Source organism: Poecilia latipinna, unplaced genomic scaffold, assembly GCF_001443285.1.
Source record: "Poecilia latipinna isolate Pla-1442-1.1 unplaced genomic scaffold, P_latipinna-1.0 Scaffold326, whole genome shotgun sequence".
Lineage (NCBI taxonomy): Eukaryota > Metazoa > Chordata > Actinopteri > Cyprinodontiformes > Poeciliidae > Poecilia > Poecilia latipinna.
In genome coordinates, this window is record NW_015112942.1 from 77,187 (window position 1) to 93,253 (window position 16,067).

The following is a 16,067-nucleotide window of genomic DNA, read 5'->3' on the forward strand; positions in this document are numbered from 1 at the left end:
ATCTAGATGCATAAAAATACATTATTGAAATGTATCACTCTGTGTGTAATGGATCTATATATGAGTTTACCTTTTTGAATTAAATTACCTAAATAAATTAACTTTTGGACAGTGTCCTTATTTTTTGAGATCCACCTGTGTATACCCTCCTCATGGTGTCTCTGTCACCCTCCTGTCAAGAAATTTTTCCAGTTAAATGTCTGAACAAAACGCGAAGCAAATTAACTCACAAAGTACAACGTTCTTTCTGATGGTTTAATAGCACTTTAAGGTACATCCGTTATGTGAATGTTAAGTGCAATAGTTAAGCAAATATCCTGATCAATAATGTATCGTTATGCAAAAAGTAATGCAGCAAAATGCACATATACAGAGAGAGAAATTGCTGAAGAGCACAGCTTTCAGATTTGATAAGTGGAAGTGCATTTTTACCGTGCGGTTTCAACCTGGGACCTTTTATAAGTGCTTGTCGAAGTAGTGCTCAGAGTACAGCCTGAAGAGGCTTTTCGATTTCACAGAGAAAACACTCTTCCCAGGAAGTGGGTGGAGAAGATAATACTACAAAAGAGAAGGATGGAGGAAAAAAAAGGAAAACTCAAGAATTAATAAACCTTTTTAGTCAGGCATAATCATTCATTTTGAACTTAAACTGAACAGAGCAACAAAACAAATCATTTTTGGGGAAAGAATACATGTATTTTAATGCCCTCAAGCAAAACTAATTAAAGACGACACCTCATTTGCATAAATAAGCATTATAATTTGCATGCATGCACAGGGGAATAGAGTCAGAAAAAGGAGGCAATATTTTGCAGTCTGCTAATTTCATTTTATTCAGGATTTAAGCCTAATAAAGATTCATTTTGGAGGGGAAAGGAAAATAATCTATCTCCAAAGATGCAGCAGCCTTCCATTCAAAGGGCTCCTTTTTTGTCAGCAGATGACTCCTAATCTGGAGTGGCACTTCCTGGCCCGCATCCAACACCAACTCCTTGAAAGGTAAAAGAAAAAATTTAGAGCCCAATTTATTAGTATGCAGTCCTGGCTCTGGGTAGAGAATTAATGGCGGTGACTGATAATGACTGTAATCGTGGCACAAATGGGGTGTTGAAATAGCAAACAACGGGCACAAGGCATGTAATGGGGATTTTATTAATTACCCAAGGTCCCTAGCACGAGCAGTCTCAAGGATTTACAGTGACCATGCCAGCCGGTCGAGAAGGGGTCGGCCAGTATAATCTGACTAAGAAAGGGTCACAACAGAGGTGTGCTGCACTCGCATTAAAAAAAAAATAAATAAATATATGATTTCAGCTTGTTGCTTTGAAGACATGAAATAAAGTTCTTTCTTACAATGCATTTTAATGCTGTTCAACGTCAAAATCATGGAGTGTTTTTAAGCTGCTTACAAAACAGTCAAAGAAGGAAACAGAAGCAACTGAGGTAAAAAAAAAATGTCCTCCTTTTTTATTGTGCTCCAAATGAGCTGCGCAGTAAAGGCATTAACCTACACTACAATGACATAAGCTCCCTCTGTCTTTGTTGACGGTTAGAAAAAGAAATCAACATATGGGTGGCACTGTCAGGTAGGCTAACCCATTCACACATCAGCTCATCAACAAGAGAGGATTGATTAAAAGTCCCTTTTATTACTCACTGCATCCTTAATGGATGCGAGACTTTGAAAATGGAAGAAACAATTAGAGTTTTACTGCTTTGTGGGCACTGCTGATTTATATAAATCACTGGATGGGTGTAAATTTTCCAATAAAAGTCTGAACCGCTCCTGGCATACATAATCAACACGTCCATTCTTGGTACACATGCCTGGGCTCAAACAATCTCTTTAAATTGCAAAGAGTCAACAGCCTTACCAATTGGAGCTCCATCAGTTGATTGGCTGTACAGCAGCTGATGGAGTTTCTTAACTGTTTGCTATTTCTTTTATTCTGCAATTAATCATATATATATTTGGCTCAAAACGACACACATGCAGTAAATATTGTCAAAGTACTCACTCTCTATGAACTTTTTTCATACCTAGCATGTCAGAAACACATACTTCAATGTATTTAATTTTAATTTTATGTGTTATTCCAACACGATGGAGCACAATATCAAATAATGTGTCGATCTGCTTATTGTGGTCTAAATAGAGGAGTCAGTAGCTTACCTTGTTGAGGATAGAAACAAAGTAAGGTGCAGAAGTTCATTAGCCTGTAATAAGCTTAGAGCACTGCACAATAAATGCGGATATAAACCTGCCCTGCTTGGTTCCTATCAGTCACACATCCCAGATGATTTGCACTTGACTCACCCTGCAGTTACAACAAGCGACCAAATGGAGCTGGAAGATGTTAAACTAAAGCTAAACGTGGGAGAGGTTGCACTGCTTACTCAAATTACAGTCTAAAAACAGTAAAATTTTATTTAAAATAATATGTTGGGTTTACTTACCTGGTTAGCTCCAGGCATCTTTTCATCAACTGAGTGGCAGATTTCAGTAGATTTTAAAGTGTACTTAGGTTTGTTTCATGGGTTGTTCTGCATTTAGCTCCAGGCATCTTTCCATCGACTCACTGACGAATTGCAGTAGATTTTAAAGTCAACTTTGTACATTGACTTGGCCTTCCTCACACATGAACATTCAATGATACAGTCCATTGTTTCAGTTGGTAGTATGTTTATAGTTGTTGTGTCGAAAAGCTCATGAGCCTCAAATTCTTTTCCACTCCCCCAAACTGGTTTTCATCCAGGTTTATCTTGTATTTAGCTCCGTTTATCTTCCAACCAAACTCTGCACATTTTTACAGTCCATGCTGAAGAAAAGCATCCCCACAGCATGATGCTGCCGGATGTGCAGTGTAGCTTTTCTGCCACAGAGCAGTTTGCGTGTAGCCCATACAGTTCCATCTTGGATCACCAAAGATATATATCTATATATTCCACCTGAGCTCTGCAGAGTCTCTGCAACTCCAGAGCTAACATGGGTCTCTTACCTGCTTCTCGGACTGCTGCTTTTTTTCCCTCTAAAGATATGCACAAAAATAAAGACAGTTAACAATTTTTGCTAAACATGTTCAAAGTACTGTTTTTTAAAGTTTTCAACTCATGGTGTTATGTTTAGCTTCTGCTTTGACTCACAGTTGCAGAAACTGAGTTAATCTGAAATGTCGCCAACCTAGACTGGTTCCTTATAATAAATAAAGAAATATTCCCTCTTATCTTTGAGGCATTAGAAAACACAACTCTGAATATTTCCATTGTTTTTTTTATCCTTGGTAAAATTTCTAACACAAACGTGAAAGTTGTAATAGACAGGCTTAATAAAAAGTATTAAATATTTTAAAATTGTTGCAGAAAAGCCTCATTCAAAAGCCAGTAACTATACACAGCAAGATTGATTTTACTATTATTGGGACATTTCATATTAAGGTACTACATATATTTATTTTAATTTTAATTCAGCTCAGAAAGGATAAACATGCACGTTTATCCTTGAAGTTCATATTTGTTCACATAAGCAGGGGAATGAGTTACTGTAACGTGCATTAAGAGCCGTAATAATTTAGATGCTGGAAAAGGAAACAACAATCATAAAAATCCTTTAGCTGCTCTCATATAAAATGGAGGCCGACAACACTCAACTGTCAGCAACATGTTAAAATAACTTTGCTGATTTTAAATAGGAAAATATGTGCACACGTGCTTGGGAGTGTCGCTGCATAAACAAAAAGCACTGCTGGTGGATTAGCTGTATTCTTTCCCATTTAAAACTTGATTTATTTTTCCATTTCAGTACTAAATTTGTGGAATGGGGTCATTAAGGGCATAAAGCTTAACTGCTGATACTTTCGTTTCAACATTTTCGCAGAATTGTGTGAATGGCCTAAAGTCAACAGAGCAGATCACTGACAGAGTGAAACCGCAACAAGATGCAGCAGAGCTAATTGAGACACTGTTTGCTTTGTTTTTCTCTCAGAATCCCACATTATTCAATAAACAGTACAGCACAGTGCAGCTGGGGCTTTGTCAGAAAGGAAAATATCATTTCAAAAAAAGCATGATTTAAACCAAGATCTTGACTTATGACAAGTGTTTTGTTGTACTGATGGCTAGGGGATGCTTAGTATCATTGCCTAATCACATGTCCTCATGCAAGACGCTATAGGTTCATTTTCCCCATACAGAAAAGCAGAAAGCTAAACAGTAAAAGAAATGCTGCTGGACTTGCTTGCATTACTTTTATGGAAAACATAAGGATGAACTCGAGTGACTTTTTGCTCCCGTCACATTGCGTGACAAAGGAGTGTGTCTAATTTTTCCAGTAAATTTATCTCGTTCTTATGCCCAAGGGCAACCAATGGTAACATAACCTCAGAAAATCTCACCATTCAGGTTCATTTTGTCTTTTTGTCATGCACAAGAGCAGCTTAAAAAAAATACTTAGAACCTTCTTTAACAAAATCATGTGTCGTTGAATTACTAATGACATTAGTATCCTCTGCACTGCCTTGGAAATAAACTGGCAGTAAGCAGGTGCACTGTTAAAACCACAGACTGTAGATGCTGTGTATCCCAGTCTGTTCTCTTTAACTTTTGTGGTTTTGCAAACGTGAGGATATTGAAACCGTCCCTTCTATTGAGCTTGATCGAACCGAACGGGTTCCCAGTATCTCATCAGTCACTGAACAGTTAATACCTCTCAGCTCCTCTGATTGCTGTTTTATCACTAAAATCAAAATATGCACCTTTTCAGAACCTTCCCTCATTCACATGTTCTGACATGGTTTTCACTAGTGGCTTGGCTCTGGGTTGTTTTTGTGGTATTGCTGTGTTCTTTTGGAGCACCGCGTTTCTGTCTGAGCGCTGCTTTCAGGACACAGCAAGAAATATATTTAATGTACATTTTATGGCATATTAACACACAAGGGCAATCAAATCAACTGGAAATTTGGAAATATTGATTGACCTTCATCACTATGCGGTTCGCAAAATTAATGGATTATTCTCATGTAATGTTATGTAAGTCTGCAAATGCTTATGCAGACTTAATAAATATTTAGATCCATCATTAATAATGTTTATTTTAGAAATAGTAAGATGTGTGCATCTCTGCCCCCCTCAAACAACATATTGATGCTTTCTATCATTCCAATCTTAGAGTGGAAAATATCTGTTCGTGGTGGAAAGTAGATGCGTGTGAAATACCCACCTTTTTTTGTGTGTGCTGTTTGTCTCTTTACAATAAGTACCTGTTAAATGGGTGTGTGCATATTTTTTTTTCCTCAAATTATGAGGTCATGTGTGAAAAATGTACTGAAAAACAGTCGTGCCGTAACGTATCAAAACCTGTTTTTACATAATGCCACAGACATTAGAGAGAGAGGGGGAAAAAGCAGCAGCACAATGAATGTTTCTCCTTGGTTTTGTTTGTTTTTGCTCCTCCTCTTGCGCTAAGTGAGGTGAGAGGGGAGAGACTTTGAAACTAAAGTTGGCAACATTCCTTGGCCGTGACACATACACGAGTACACATTATTCCTCTCTATAATATGCCCCAAAAAATAACATATAATATTGGAGCAGATGTTCAAATTCTCAACTCAAAAACTCCATTAAGGGAGATAAGTAGAAATATAATTTATATGTTTATTGAGACCATTTGTGCAAAATACTCTCATTTTGCACAAATGAGACCAATTATATGATTTTTGTTGTGGTCTAGCTTTGCTACTGCTGGTAAAGCCTAATTTAGCCCTGATTTACTCTGCACAGAGCACAAAAACAGAGATTTCCTAAGCCTGCTACATCTGAAGAAGGCGAGGAAGTTCCTCAAAGGCTGGAAGTAGCCGTCCTGTGGGCGTTTAGGAGGAGATCCCTGTTTGTTCCAGAGGTGTCTCAGACTGTTGCCTCACCTGGTACAGCTTAGCTCAGATGGTCGGATTAGGCAGCAGCCGTATTGAAGATATGTCACTAATCCATTGTTCCTTAACTTGGCAACCAGACACGGTTCTGTGCAACACTTCCGCTCAGTCAAAGTCAGCGATACGCCCGTCAAGGAATGTGAGAAATTTCAACAGCACTTTGATACTTTTTTAAATGCATTACAGCAAAACAGTGCCTTGCGAAAGTATTTACACCCTTTCAACTAATTTACATTTAGTCACTCTACAGCAACAAACCTCACTGACCATTATTGGGATTTTATGTATGGAACAAATGTAATGTACAATGTAATTAATAAAGGAAGGAACTGAATGCATGGTGTGGAGTTTGGGTGACATTTTCAAAAATGTTAATAAAAGTGACAATAAAAGCAAACTTAAAAAAAAGAATCATCTGAATTTCTGTCTATAGATCTATAGAGTCAGAACCAAACAAGCACACATACTGTTAAAAAAAAATAACCTGGTTATTTCTCAATAACTTTATTTCAAAGGTTACATTAAATTGTGCAACTACACAATGCAGTGAACTCCCAGCATTCATGGTTGTTATGGGCCACAACAGCTCGCGAATAGCAAAATCCATAAATACTTGAGACACATATTGAAGCCACTAGACTCTATTTTAATAATTCAAACACCAAATATACCTTGATATGCATTAGTACATACAGTGCAAACTGTCCTGCCACTACCTTTGAAGCTAATATTTACAGTCTTTCTTATTTCTGCTTTGGGGAGTACAGTTAATCAGCCAATGCCAATTGCAAACGCCAGCCAGTAGTGTGCCAAGTAGCATTGCGCTTAGGTACTTCGGCTTCCCATGCAGTATTTTCTCTAGGATATTTTAAATCTACTCTTCAAAACAAACCCCAAAAAAATTACATTCCTCAGAAAAACATGCAAATAGGCGAACTCACAACTGTTTTAGACATGGGCTGACTGGAACTTCATTAAAATCATTTAGCTGTATTGATAGTATTATTGCCTTAATGGAACCAACAGAGGGAAATAGAGCAAACAGCAAAAGCAACAATCCCTACCATGCTGCCCATTCTTACTTGACACAGATGCTTTTGATTTATTATTTTTGTCCAACTGCGGGGCCTGGCGTAATGTTTGAAGTTTGTATGTCTTCTCTGTGCACACGTTTTTTCTCTGCATACCTTTTCTCCTGATGGACGAGTGTCTCGCTCTCTTCCTGGACAATAACATTTCCTTACATTAAGTACTTTAATTTTGAGAAGGCACAAAATAATCCTTAATAATTAAGCAGCTTCAGAGAGATGGTCACTACTGAGATTGAAACCACAAGGTAGAGTTTATTAAAAGGAGTTTACAGATGCTTTTAGCTCTTCCGGTCTGGGATGTTTTTGCTGGATAACAGGAAGTTCACCACAGATTAGATGCAAAGTGGAGGGTGGGGGGAGATTTTCTAAAACAGATTATTAATTAATTAATTCATATCATATCAAAATATGCAACTGTGGTGGTTTACATGTTTTTCTTGTATGTGTTTGGTCAGAAGGCTTGCCCTTCATATCGTAGCTATATCACAACTGGTTGGGAGCACAACTCTTATTTATCCAGTGTGCAGATAATTAAGCTGTTCTCATTAGTGACATAATTGGAAATGTAATTAGCAATAGTAATAATTATTGCATCTAATACCTTTTTCTCTATCGCTATCAGGCTCATTCAAACTGGTAATTAGAGTTCAAGAGATTTTCATACTTTTGTCCTAATTTATTTTAGTGACCAATTATTTCAGCTGGATCTCACATCAATAAATCAGAACTACGTTCATCTGGGCTGTTTAGCAAACAAACAAAATACTCGTTTGGTTTTTAGATGAGAGAAATGCTAGCAGTGTACCACGGCGTGATTATGCGTGCAGAGGTTTATTCTTTTTGTTTCTTTGTTTCTAACTTCTCTTAATGGCTTGGAACTAGAACGAAGGCATGTGTACGAGATGTAGTCGTGGTTATGATAGCTGTAGAAAGCTACTAATCGGATTTGAATGGCTGTAGCTACACAAAGCTGAAAAATTCTGCTCTGATTTCTGATAGTTTGGACTAGTTTCTTACCAGTGGTCAATATTTTATCTTCAGTGGTCAGAGTCTTCTTAGTCAAGGTAGCAATTGGATTTCTGCCTTGGATTGTTTTTGTCAACAAACTTCTGAACAATGCTTGAGGTGTGCAAGGATGTTGCTGTGCACTGCCAGTCAGCTTTCTAGAAGAAGTAAGGCATCTACAAGAGAGGCAGTTTCTCGACAGCTTACCTCTCCAGCTCAGTTTTATTACAAATGCGGTCTTGACTAATATTGCATACACTTTGTCAGTCTACTTAGAGCAGAAAAGTAAAACTTTATATTATATGCAAATTTTTACTTAAGTCTATGCACCAAATTGGAAATATCAACAAATAAATGTTAATAGATAACGTCATAAGTGTGATGAGCAATGAATTATTTTTGCAGCGGTGGGAAATGTTGCTTTTCTATTTAAATCACATCGATTAGATCATGTTCATGTTATTTACAATTTTTTTTTGTCAAAAACCATGAAATGGGAGTGTTTTTACTCAAAATTGTCACACCCTGTGAATCCCATGCTATTCCATGCCTAGTCTTCAGTGTATAAGTAAACATAGACTATTTGCACACATTTGAAAAGCCTTTAACTGCAAAGGCAACAACAGCAAAGGTTTATGAAAGGGATGTTGAAAGTTGCGACTTGCAAATGGCCTGCAAGTCACTGAGACTTTAGTGTCACTAAGAAAATGCACAAGATCATTTTATTATTCATTTTGAAACAGAACAAGACATAAAGATTTCTCAGATGCTGTGACATGTCTTGTTCATGTTTACCATAAATACCTATCTCTGTATTGTTCTGGTGGTGCAGTTGTTCGGGCTTCGTTTGAATCTTCGCTTTGAAGATTGTTACCCTTTACAGCACAACCAATCTTTGGAAATATCTTGTGAAATTCTTTAAATCTGTCATTTCAAAGAAACGGCGAGTGATGGTAAACAGCTGTTTTATGTTTATCTACAGGAATCAGATGGCAGTAGAGTGAGCATCAGACGGATTGAGCAGCAGATCCATCTTCAGTGCAGATTTCACAATAGGAAGGTGAGTCTTAAACCTAAATCAGTTTGCCATTTCACTCGTATTTACCAGAAAACTGACTACCAGATGCAACAAAGTGGCAACTAAGTTTAGAAAACACATTTTAAAGTGAAAAGGCATTCCCTTTTCCATCTGATCAGCATTCGCAATTCTTTCTTCAGTTGTGTAAAAAAGAGCATTTCACACGTTTGCCATTTATTCCCTTGTTTTCTTCAGCCTTAAACAAATTATTGGGTAATTGATGCGACTTTCACAGAACACAAAATGTGTTATGCCATGTGCGGTGCGTCAGTGTCTCTGCTTCATGTTGAAGTTGCACCTCTGTTTCTTGGAGCAACTTAATTGTCTCAAACATGCACACAAGCAGCACGTACAAGTCATGATACCCCAAGGCATAGATTAATTAAGCTATGAAAACCCATGAGCAGGGAGCATTCAGCAGGTGCCTGTTTGGCTTGGTATGGGACTTGTTTTTGGCAGTGGTGCAGCGGCTCATTATAAATCTATAATTAAGTTACAATTTTATTTGCCATTTTTTTTAGAACATGCTGTCATAGGGGATCAACATGGCTTAAACTCTGGTTCTGCTAAGTACACTCTTGGTTATATCGCTTCTTGCATCCTCCGCTCCTCTGCAGAAATCCTTCTTTGACAAAATATGTGATTAAACGGCTCGGTGTCTCACACATCTCGAAATCCAAAGTCCCTGAGATGTTTGTGTGTTTAACTTTCTCATTGAGGAGCATCTTGTGATTTTTAGAATCTCTTCATTTGCCCGTAATCCAAGACAAAACAGTCCATACTCCTCCTTCCCTCCTGAACAGACACACACACACACACACACACACACACACACACACACACACACACACACAAAACATGGCTTCCTCCCTGCGGCTGACGGGATGGTCCTCTGAACCCCCCGCAGGTCAGCTCATCTCTCGTTGGGTGTGTTGGCAGCGCTAAGTGAATGCAATGAAGCGTTGCTCTCTCTCAGGCCAACATCTGTTATCCTGAGTCACCTGCCAGCAAAACGGGGAGGGCTGGGGACGCACAGCGGGGGCCCGAAGAAGAGATGAGCCGGGCTGTGGGAGAGAAGCCCCTCGTCTGCAGGGTGGTCAGGCTGAATGAGAGTCACCACTGCAGCGCCGGCGTTTGCCAAGAGCCTGCTTAAGCTAACAATGCGGCCTGTGGAGGGGGCAGACGAGGCAGGAAATTGAGGTTAACAATGTTGTTACATATTAAACAGGACTTGGCTTCACATATTGGATGTGGAGGAGCAAATGCTTATAGAGTCAAGACTGTTATTTAAAAATTAAGTTAATAAAAAAATGTGATGAATATCTAGGGAAGAGTTGTGCTAATTTAGGGAGATTAAATCAAAGATACCAGTTAATTTTAGGAAAATATATTTGCTGTATATGATGTTTTCTAGAAATTTAGGGTTTAACTTGGAGATATTAGAAGTTCTTAATTTTTATTACTGTGCCCTGTTACGAAAATAGTCCCTGGCTCAAATTGAATGTATAGAGTTTCTTTGTAGCGTTTTCGTGCTCTCTTTATGAATTTCAAGGAACCCCCTCAGGTCCAACACAACCCTCAAGAGACAGTTAAAAATATGGCCTAGTCAAAGTCCCTTCCTCTATCCAGCAGAAAGAGGAAGGGAGGAAGGAATTGATGTTCACAGACAAATTCAAAACAGAATGGACAGCGATTCTCTGTAAAGATGGTAGAGAGATGCTTTGATTTTCACTGCTCAGGCCTGACAAGTGAGTCTCACCACTTTCTGGTACTCTACCCCCCCACTGTGCTTCGCCCGGGGGACAGACATCTTCCACGTGTTGTAATAAGGGTAGCTGATATAATGAAGGTCATTGTAATCAGAGCTAATGTGCGAAGGAGTCAAGACACTGTAGCTTTATTTGCCAGCAAGGCCCTGCATTCTGTACCCGTGGGGATCCAGCTGATAGTGTTATCTTTGCTAACCTGACTCTAATACAGGCCGCTGTTTGTGTCGGTGTCAGAGCTGAACTTTTTTTTCCCAGTGTTCCCCTTCGTGTGTGGATGGGAATGCGTCGGGCTCCTCTTTTTTCCGTCCTGGTTAAATCCCATCCCAAGGTGCTTGAACTCCTATTTGACACGTTGCATTTTTAAAAAAAAGCCAAGCGCTCCCTCTCTGAACTCTTCGACTTGGAAAGCAGACGAGGCTCATATAGGAAGTACTTGACAGAGAAACATTACATTACAGCGTATGCTGAGGAACGGCTCATAGGAGATGACCTCTAAATCTAATCCTGTCCCTCAGGATATGCAAATGTCCTCAGCTCAAATTTGATTTGTTTTTGTTTATTCAAGACACAGCGGTTTGTTAGCAACTTTTGTCCAGGATCTACAGTGTAAAAAAACAACAAAACAAAACAAAACAAAACAAAACAAAACAAAACAAAAAAAACCCAGCCAAGCTATTGAGTTACTATGGAGCAGAATTTTCAGAAAAATTGACAGGAAACTATTATTTTAACTATTATTAAATTCCCTGCATTAATTTCAAAATTTGATTAAAATAACCCACAAAATGTCCATATTAATTGCAAAAAAAACCCCCCAAAAAACAAACACCATTTATAATGTGAATTAAAAAAGCAGAGCAGAATTGACTTTTTTCATATGTAATGGAAAATAAAAAAGAAAAAAGAAAAAGAAACAATAATTCTGTCTTAATCATTTTTATTCTGTGCAGCATGCTTTGGTGATAGGCCAAAGTTAGCATATTTGCTCTCTGTTTTGCTTTTGGTCATTTCTTTAAGACATAAAAAGCTGTTCTGCTTTAGAGACCTTGACTCTCTAAACACAGCTCCTTGTCTTAAACCATTTGTGTATACCTGAGTGACAGAACGGGTCACAGACAGACAGGAAGCTGCTGCAGCTTAATTACTGTGAGCTTTAAACAAAAGAATAAAAAAGCCTCAGATCATAAGATGAAAATCCAGATTTAAGGAGCAAAAATTTCTGTGAACTCTTTCTACAGCTGTGTGAGCCAGGTGATTGTTTGAAACTGGGTGTGCCACATACATCTCACTGTCGGTGCCGCTCTTCTAATCACGGCCCAATAAAAGGTATTGGGGATTATATTTTGACTGTAACTCTCTGGTTTGATCATTTGTAAGGAGCATTGATGGCGACTCCAACATATCTGCAATCAGGTTCTTTATTCAAATGCATAAAAATGTAATTATTTTGTTTGCTTAGTAAATTGTAAAAAGTTTCTTTATTGCATTTGTTTATTAATTTACCTGATTAAGTGATTAAATGTGTTAGAATAAAGCACATTCTAACAACACCCACCACATAAATGTATTCTTCAGCAGTTAGCTTATTTTCTAATATTTTCATTATCATCCTATTAATCAGGATGCGTTTTGACTTATATCAAAAGCCTTTGTTTTCCCTATTCATCAGAGCACCTCCCGAAAAGAAAGAAAGGGAAAAAAAAAAAAAAGGCTATCCAAATAACACCCTCGTGCAAGTCCCCTGATCCCATCATTCAAACTTCCAAGCCCTGCTTTCTGGCTTCCTGGAGGACCACGGTGAAATGATCTCTTTTGTTTCGCATCATTAGTTCCATCTGTTGTGCGAGCAGGCCTGTCTGTTCCGGAGCATGGCAACGTGATGGTGGCCAGGGGCGATTGGAGACGCTTACAGTCCTGGTGGCTCGTGGCTCAACCTCCAGCACTGCCGCCGCTGCCGCCTTGTTCGTGATCCCTCTGACACCGTCACACTCTCTGGGCTGTTTATTCTCACTTATTTATGCACACATTGGAATAAAATAGAAGCAAGCATGAGCTTTGGTGTGCATGGGCTGTGGTTTATCTTGTCTTCACAAGACGGAAAAAAAAGTATTTTTTTATGGTCAATCAGCACATACAGGAGCAGTGAAAAAGTACTTTCCCCTTTACAGATTTCTGACAATCTGAGTAAATATAAAAGGGAGTTTTGAAGTGATTTCATTTAAAAAGGGGGAAACAAAAAGTTATCTGGTTACTCTAACACCTGCCATCATGCATTGCTAACTCAGGCAATGAATCTTTTACATCATTGCGGAGGAATTTTGGTCCACTTCTCTTTGCTGAATTGTTTTATTCCAGCTACATTCAAGGGTTTTCAAGCATGATCAGCCTTTTGTAAGTAGTGCCACAGCATTTCAATCAGATTGAACCTTCGGCCTCTTCAAAATCTTCCTTTTCTTTTTAGCCACTGAGAGGAAAACTTGCTGGTGGGGTTCGGATTATTTTCCTGTTGTTTGGCTACTTGAGAAGCCCAAGGACGTCTCATTGACATGTCTCTCTGTTTCTACGATAATCATTTCTGAAGTGCTGTTAGTTTTACCTCAGATGCAACTGGACTCACTTTTTCCAAACAGTTTGAATGATTTAATGAAGGTTTACCTTGAGACGGGTCTTCTTTATGAAATCATGGACCCTGAACCTTAACTGAGGCCTGCAGGTTTTTAGATTTTTCTCTGGGTTCTTTTGTAACCTTGTGGATGAGCGTTAGATGCTGTCTAGAACTTGGTAGGCTGGGTCCTGCTGTGAAGGTTCATTGCTGTGCTTTACTGGAGTCTCAAAACATCAGGAAATCTTTTGTAAATCTTTCCAGACTGATAGATGTTAATGATGTTATTTGCTATCTGTTTTTTAATTTGATTAGATTTTGTGCTGCTCTTGGAGATTTTGTTTAACCTACTTCCTGCTGTCAGACAGGTTCTTTTTATTCTGCTGTTCCAGCAGTGATCTGACTGGATGCTTGATGCCACATGTTGGAAGAGCTAGTTATTAGGTTTAGGGGGAATTGCTTTTTCAAACAGGGCCAGGTTGGTTTGGACAGTTTTTTCCCCTGCATCATAGATAAAATGATCATTTTAAAGCTGCTGTTTGTATTTACTCGTGTTTTCTTTAGGAATATCTAAAACAGACATTTCCCACAACACTGTAATTAAAAAGAAATAGTTTTTAATTCCTATCGAAAGCAAGCCTTTATAGGTCAGATCTGTACTTTTTCTTGCATTTGGAAGTGAATGATACCCCAAACAGTTGTAAATTTTTCCCACAACAAGGAAATATTTTATTCATGATTTACATGCCTGATAAATCTTCAGAAAGTCGTAGCGCTGATGGGCATACACAATTTAACATCTGTCCTCCCCAGAGTTGTTAATCAGATACCGGAGCACATGGGGCTGAGATTTGGAGCTTTATTTCTGCTTTATATGTTTCTTAATTACTTCTTATAAACAAAATATCCTCTGCAGAAGACTAGAACTTGAGAAATCACTGATAGTTGCAGGAAAACATTGCACTCCAGCTTCTCGGGCTTATCTTTGCAAACCTCCGCCACGGTTAGGATGGCGAAATGTGGCCACACATTCTAATTATAATACATAATTCCCAAATGAATATTTCCATAATGTCCCCCCAGTGAATTGCTCTTATCCCCATAGTGGGAGTGTTCAGCACAAGGGCATCTGTGTGCGTGTCAGTGTGGAGATCGCCGGATAATTTTCACTGAAGATGGAGCCATCAAAGGTCACAGCAATCCAAATGACCTAACCTTGGAATGTAACACCTGGGTGTAAAAGTGGACTTATCCTATCTGATGGAATGGGTGTAATGTACCCCTAATGTATAAAGTGCGGAAATAAAATAAGAGTTATTGGTTGGCGGAGGAGGTTCAGTGTGGGTTAGAGAAGCCTGTAACTCTATAGGGTGAAATAGCTGTGTTGGTATCACCTGAGGTGACAGTCTATTGCCAGAGTGCTGTATTTGTTGGAACCATTATGAAATAAAGTCAGTGGAAAAGGCCAATATTCAGTTTGAATTGATTCCTGGAAAAGTCCAGAAGTGAATATGCTTTCATTTTGATGGTATTACTATGGACAAAGTGTGTTGTGTCAGTTTCACCTCGCCATTACTTTGCTCCATTAGGGCAAAACCGGGTGATTTTATTTTTGCCCAGTCTATTTTCTGTGATAAAATGAAAATCTGAAAGCTTTATTAAGTCTGAGTGACACCCAAAGCTGAGAGCCAACAGGAAAATAAGTCATGTGGGATCTGGTTTCAGTTCATTTTTGCTCAATTCCCATCTCCTGATCAAATACTGCACTTTCCAGTATGGGCTTAATGGGAGTGTCAAGTTCACAAAAGGCCCTCTCTCTTCCACTCACTCCATTACCTGATAACAGCACTGGTTTTGGCACTTATTTGCACAGAGCGGCTAAGCTCGGCTCGCGCGCTTCGCATTTGTAGCAGGTTGTAATTGAAGCTGTATTGAGACCATTTTATTAATTTTAACAGCGTACATCTCCAAGTTACCACGAGCGCTAACCCACCTCATTTTCTCTTCATTTACTCCTGACAGCCCGCACTGCTCTTCTCGGTGAAAGCCCCTCTTTAAGCCAAACAAACATGACCACCGATGTCTTGGGTTCAGGGCCTTTCAAACAACCTTTCAATAAAACAAGCTCAGCTGTGAGACATGCAGGATCTCTCATGCTGGGCAGCCCCGCTGAAAATACCCTCCCTCCTGTTTCAAAGCCATCAGCTTTTGGTTCCCCCAGGAGAGCCAGCATTATCCTGCAGGGTTTATTTAAACTTGTTGAGAAGGTCTTGCCTGTTTTTTCTTTCTTTCTTTTTTTTTTTTTTCTTTTTTACCAACTGGGCTATGTGACATTTAGCTGAATCTTACCACATGTGAAAGAGATTTTACTCAGCTTATTGATCCAGATTTGAAGTGTTTGAGTACCATTTTCTAGTAATATGCCAACAATGGGATACTTCTAATACGGAGTGATGGTAGGGTGTGCCATGTCTGCAGGATGTACCAATTTGAGTTTTATTACAGATTAAAAATTTTATATGTTGTGATGTTTGATGTGCTGATACCAACAGCTTTAAAAATATTTCTTTCTTGTTTTTCTGCTGTAATCTGTCATTC

General features: G+C 38.7%; 1 long non-coding RNA gene across 1 annotated transcript in view; it reads left to right on the plus strand.

The window, feature by feature from the left end:
* The window catches only part of LOC106949117 (uncharacterized), a 101,807-nt gene that overhangs the window by 35,153 nt on the left and 50,587 nt on the right, over positions 1 to 16,067 (plus strand). The window contains exon 3 of the long non-coding RNA XR_001425322.1: positions 9,003 to 9,080. This is a non-coding gene — a long non-coding RNA (uncharacterized LOC106949117). The remainder of the gene's footprint in view (positions 1 to 9,002; positions 9,081 to 16,067) is intronic.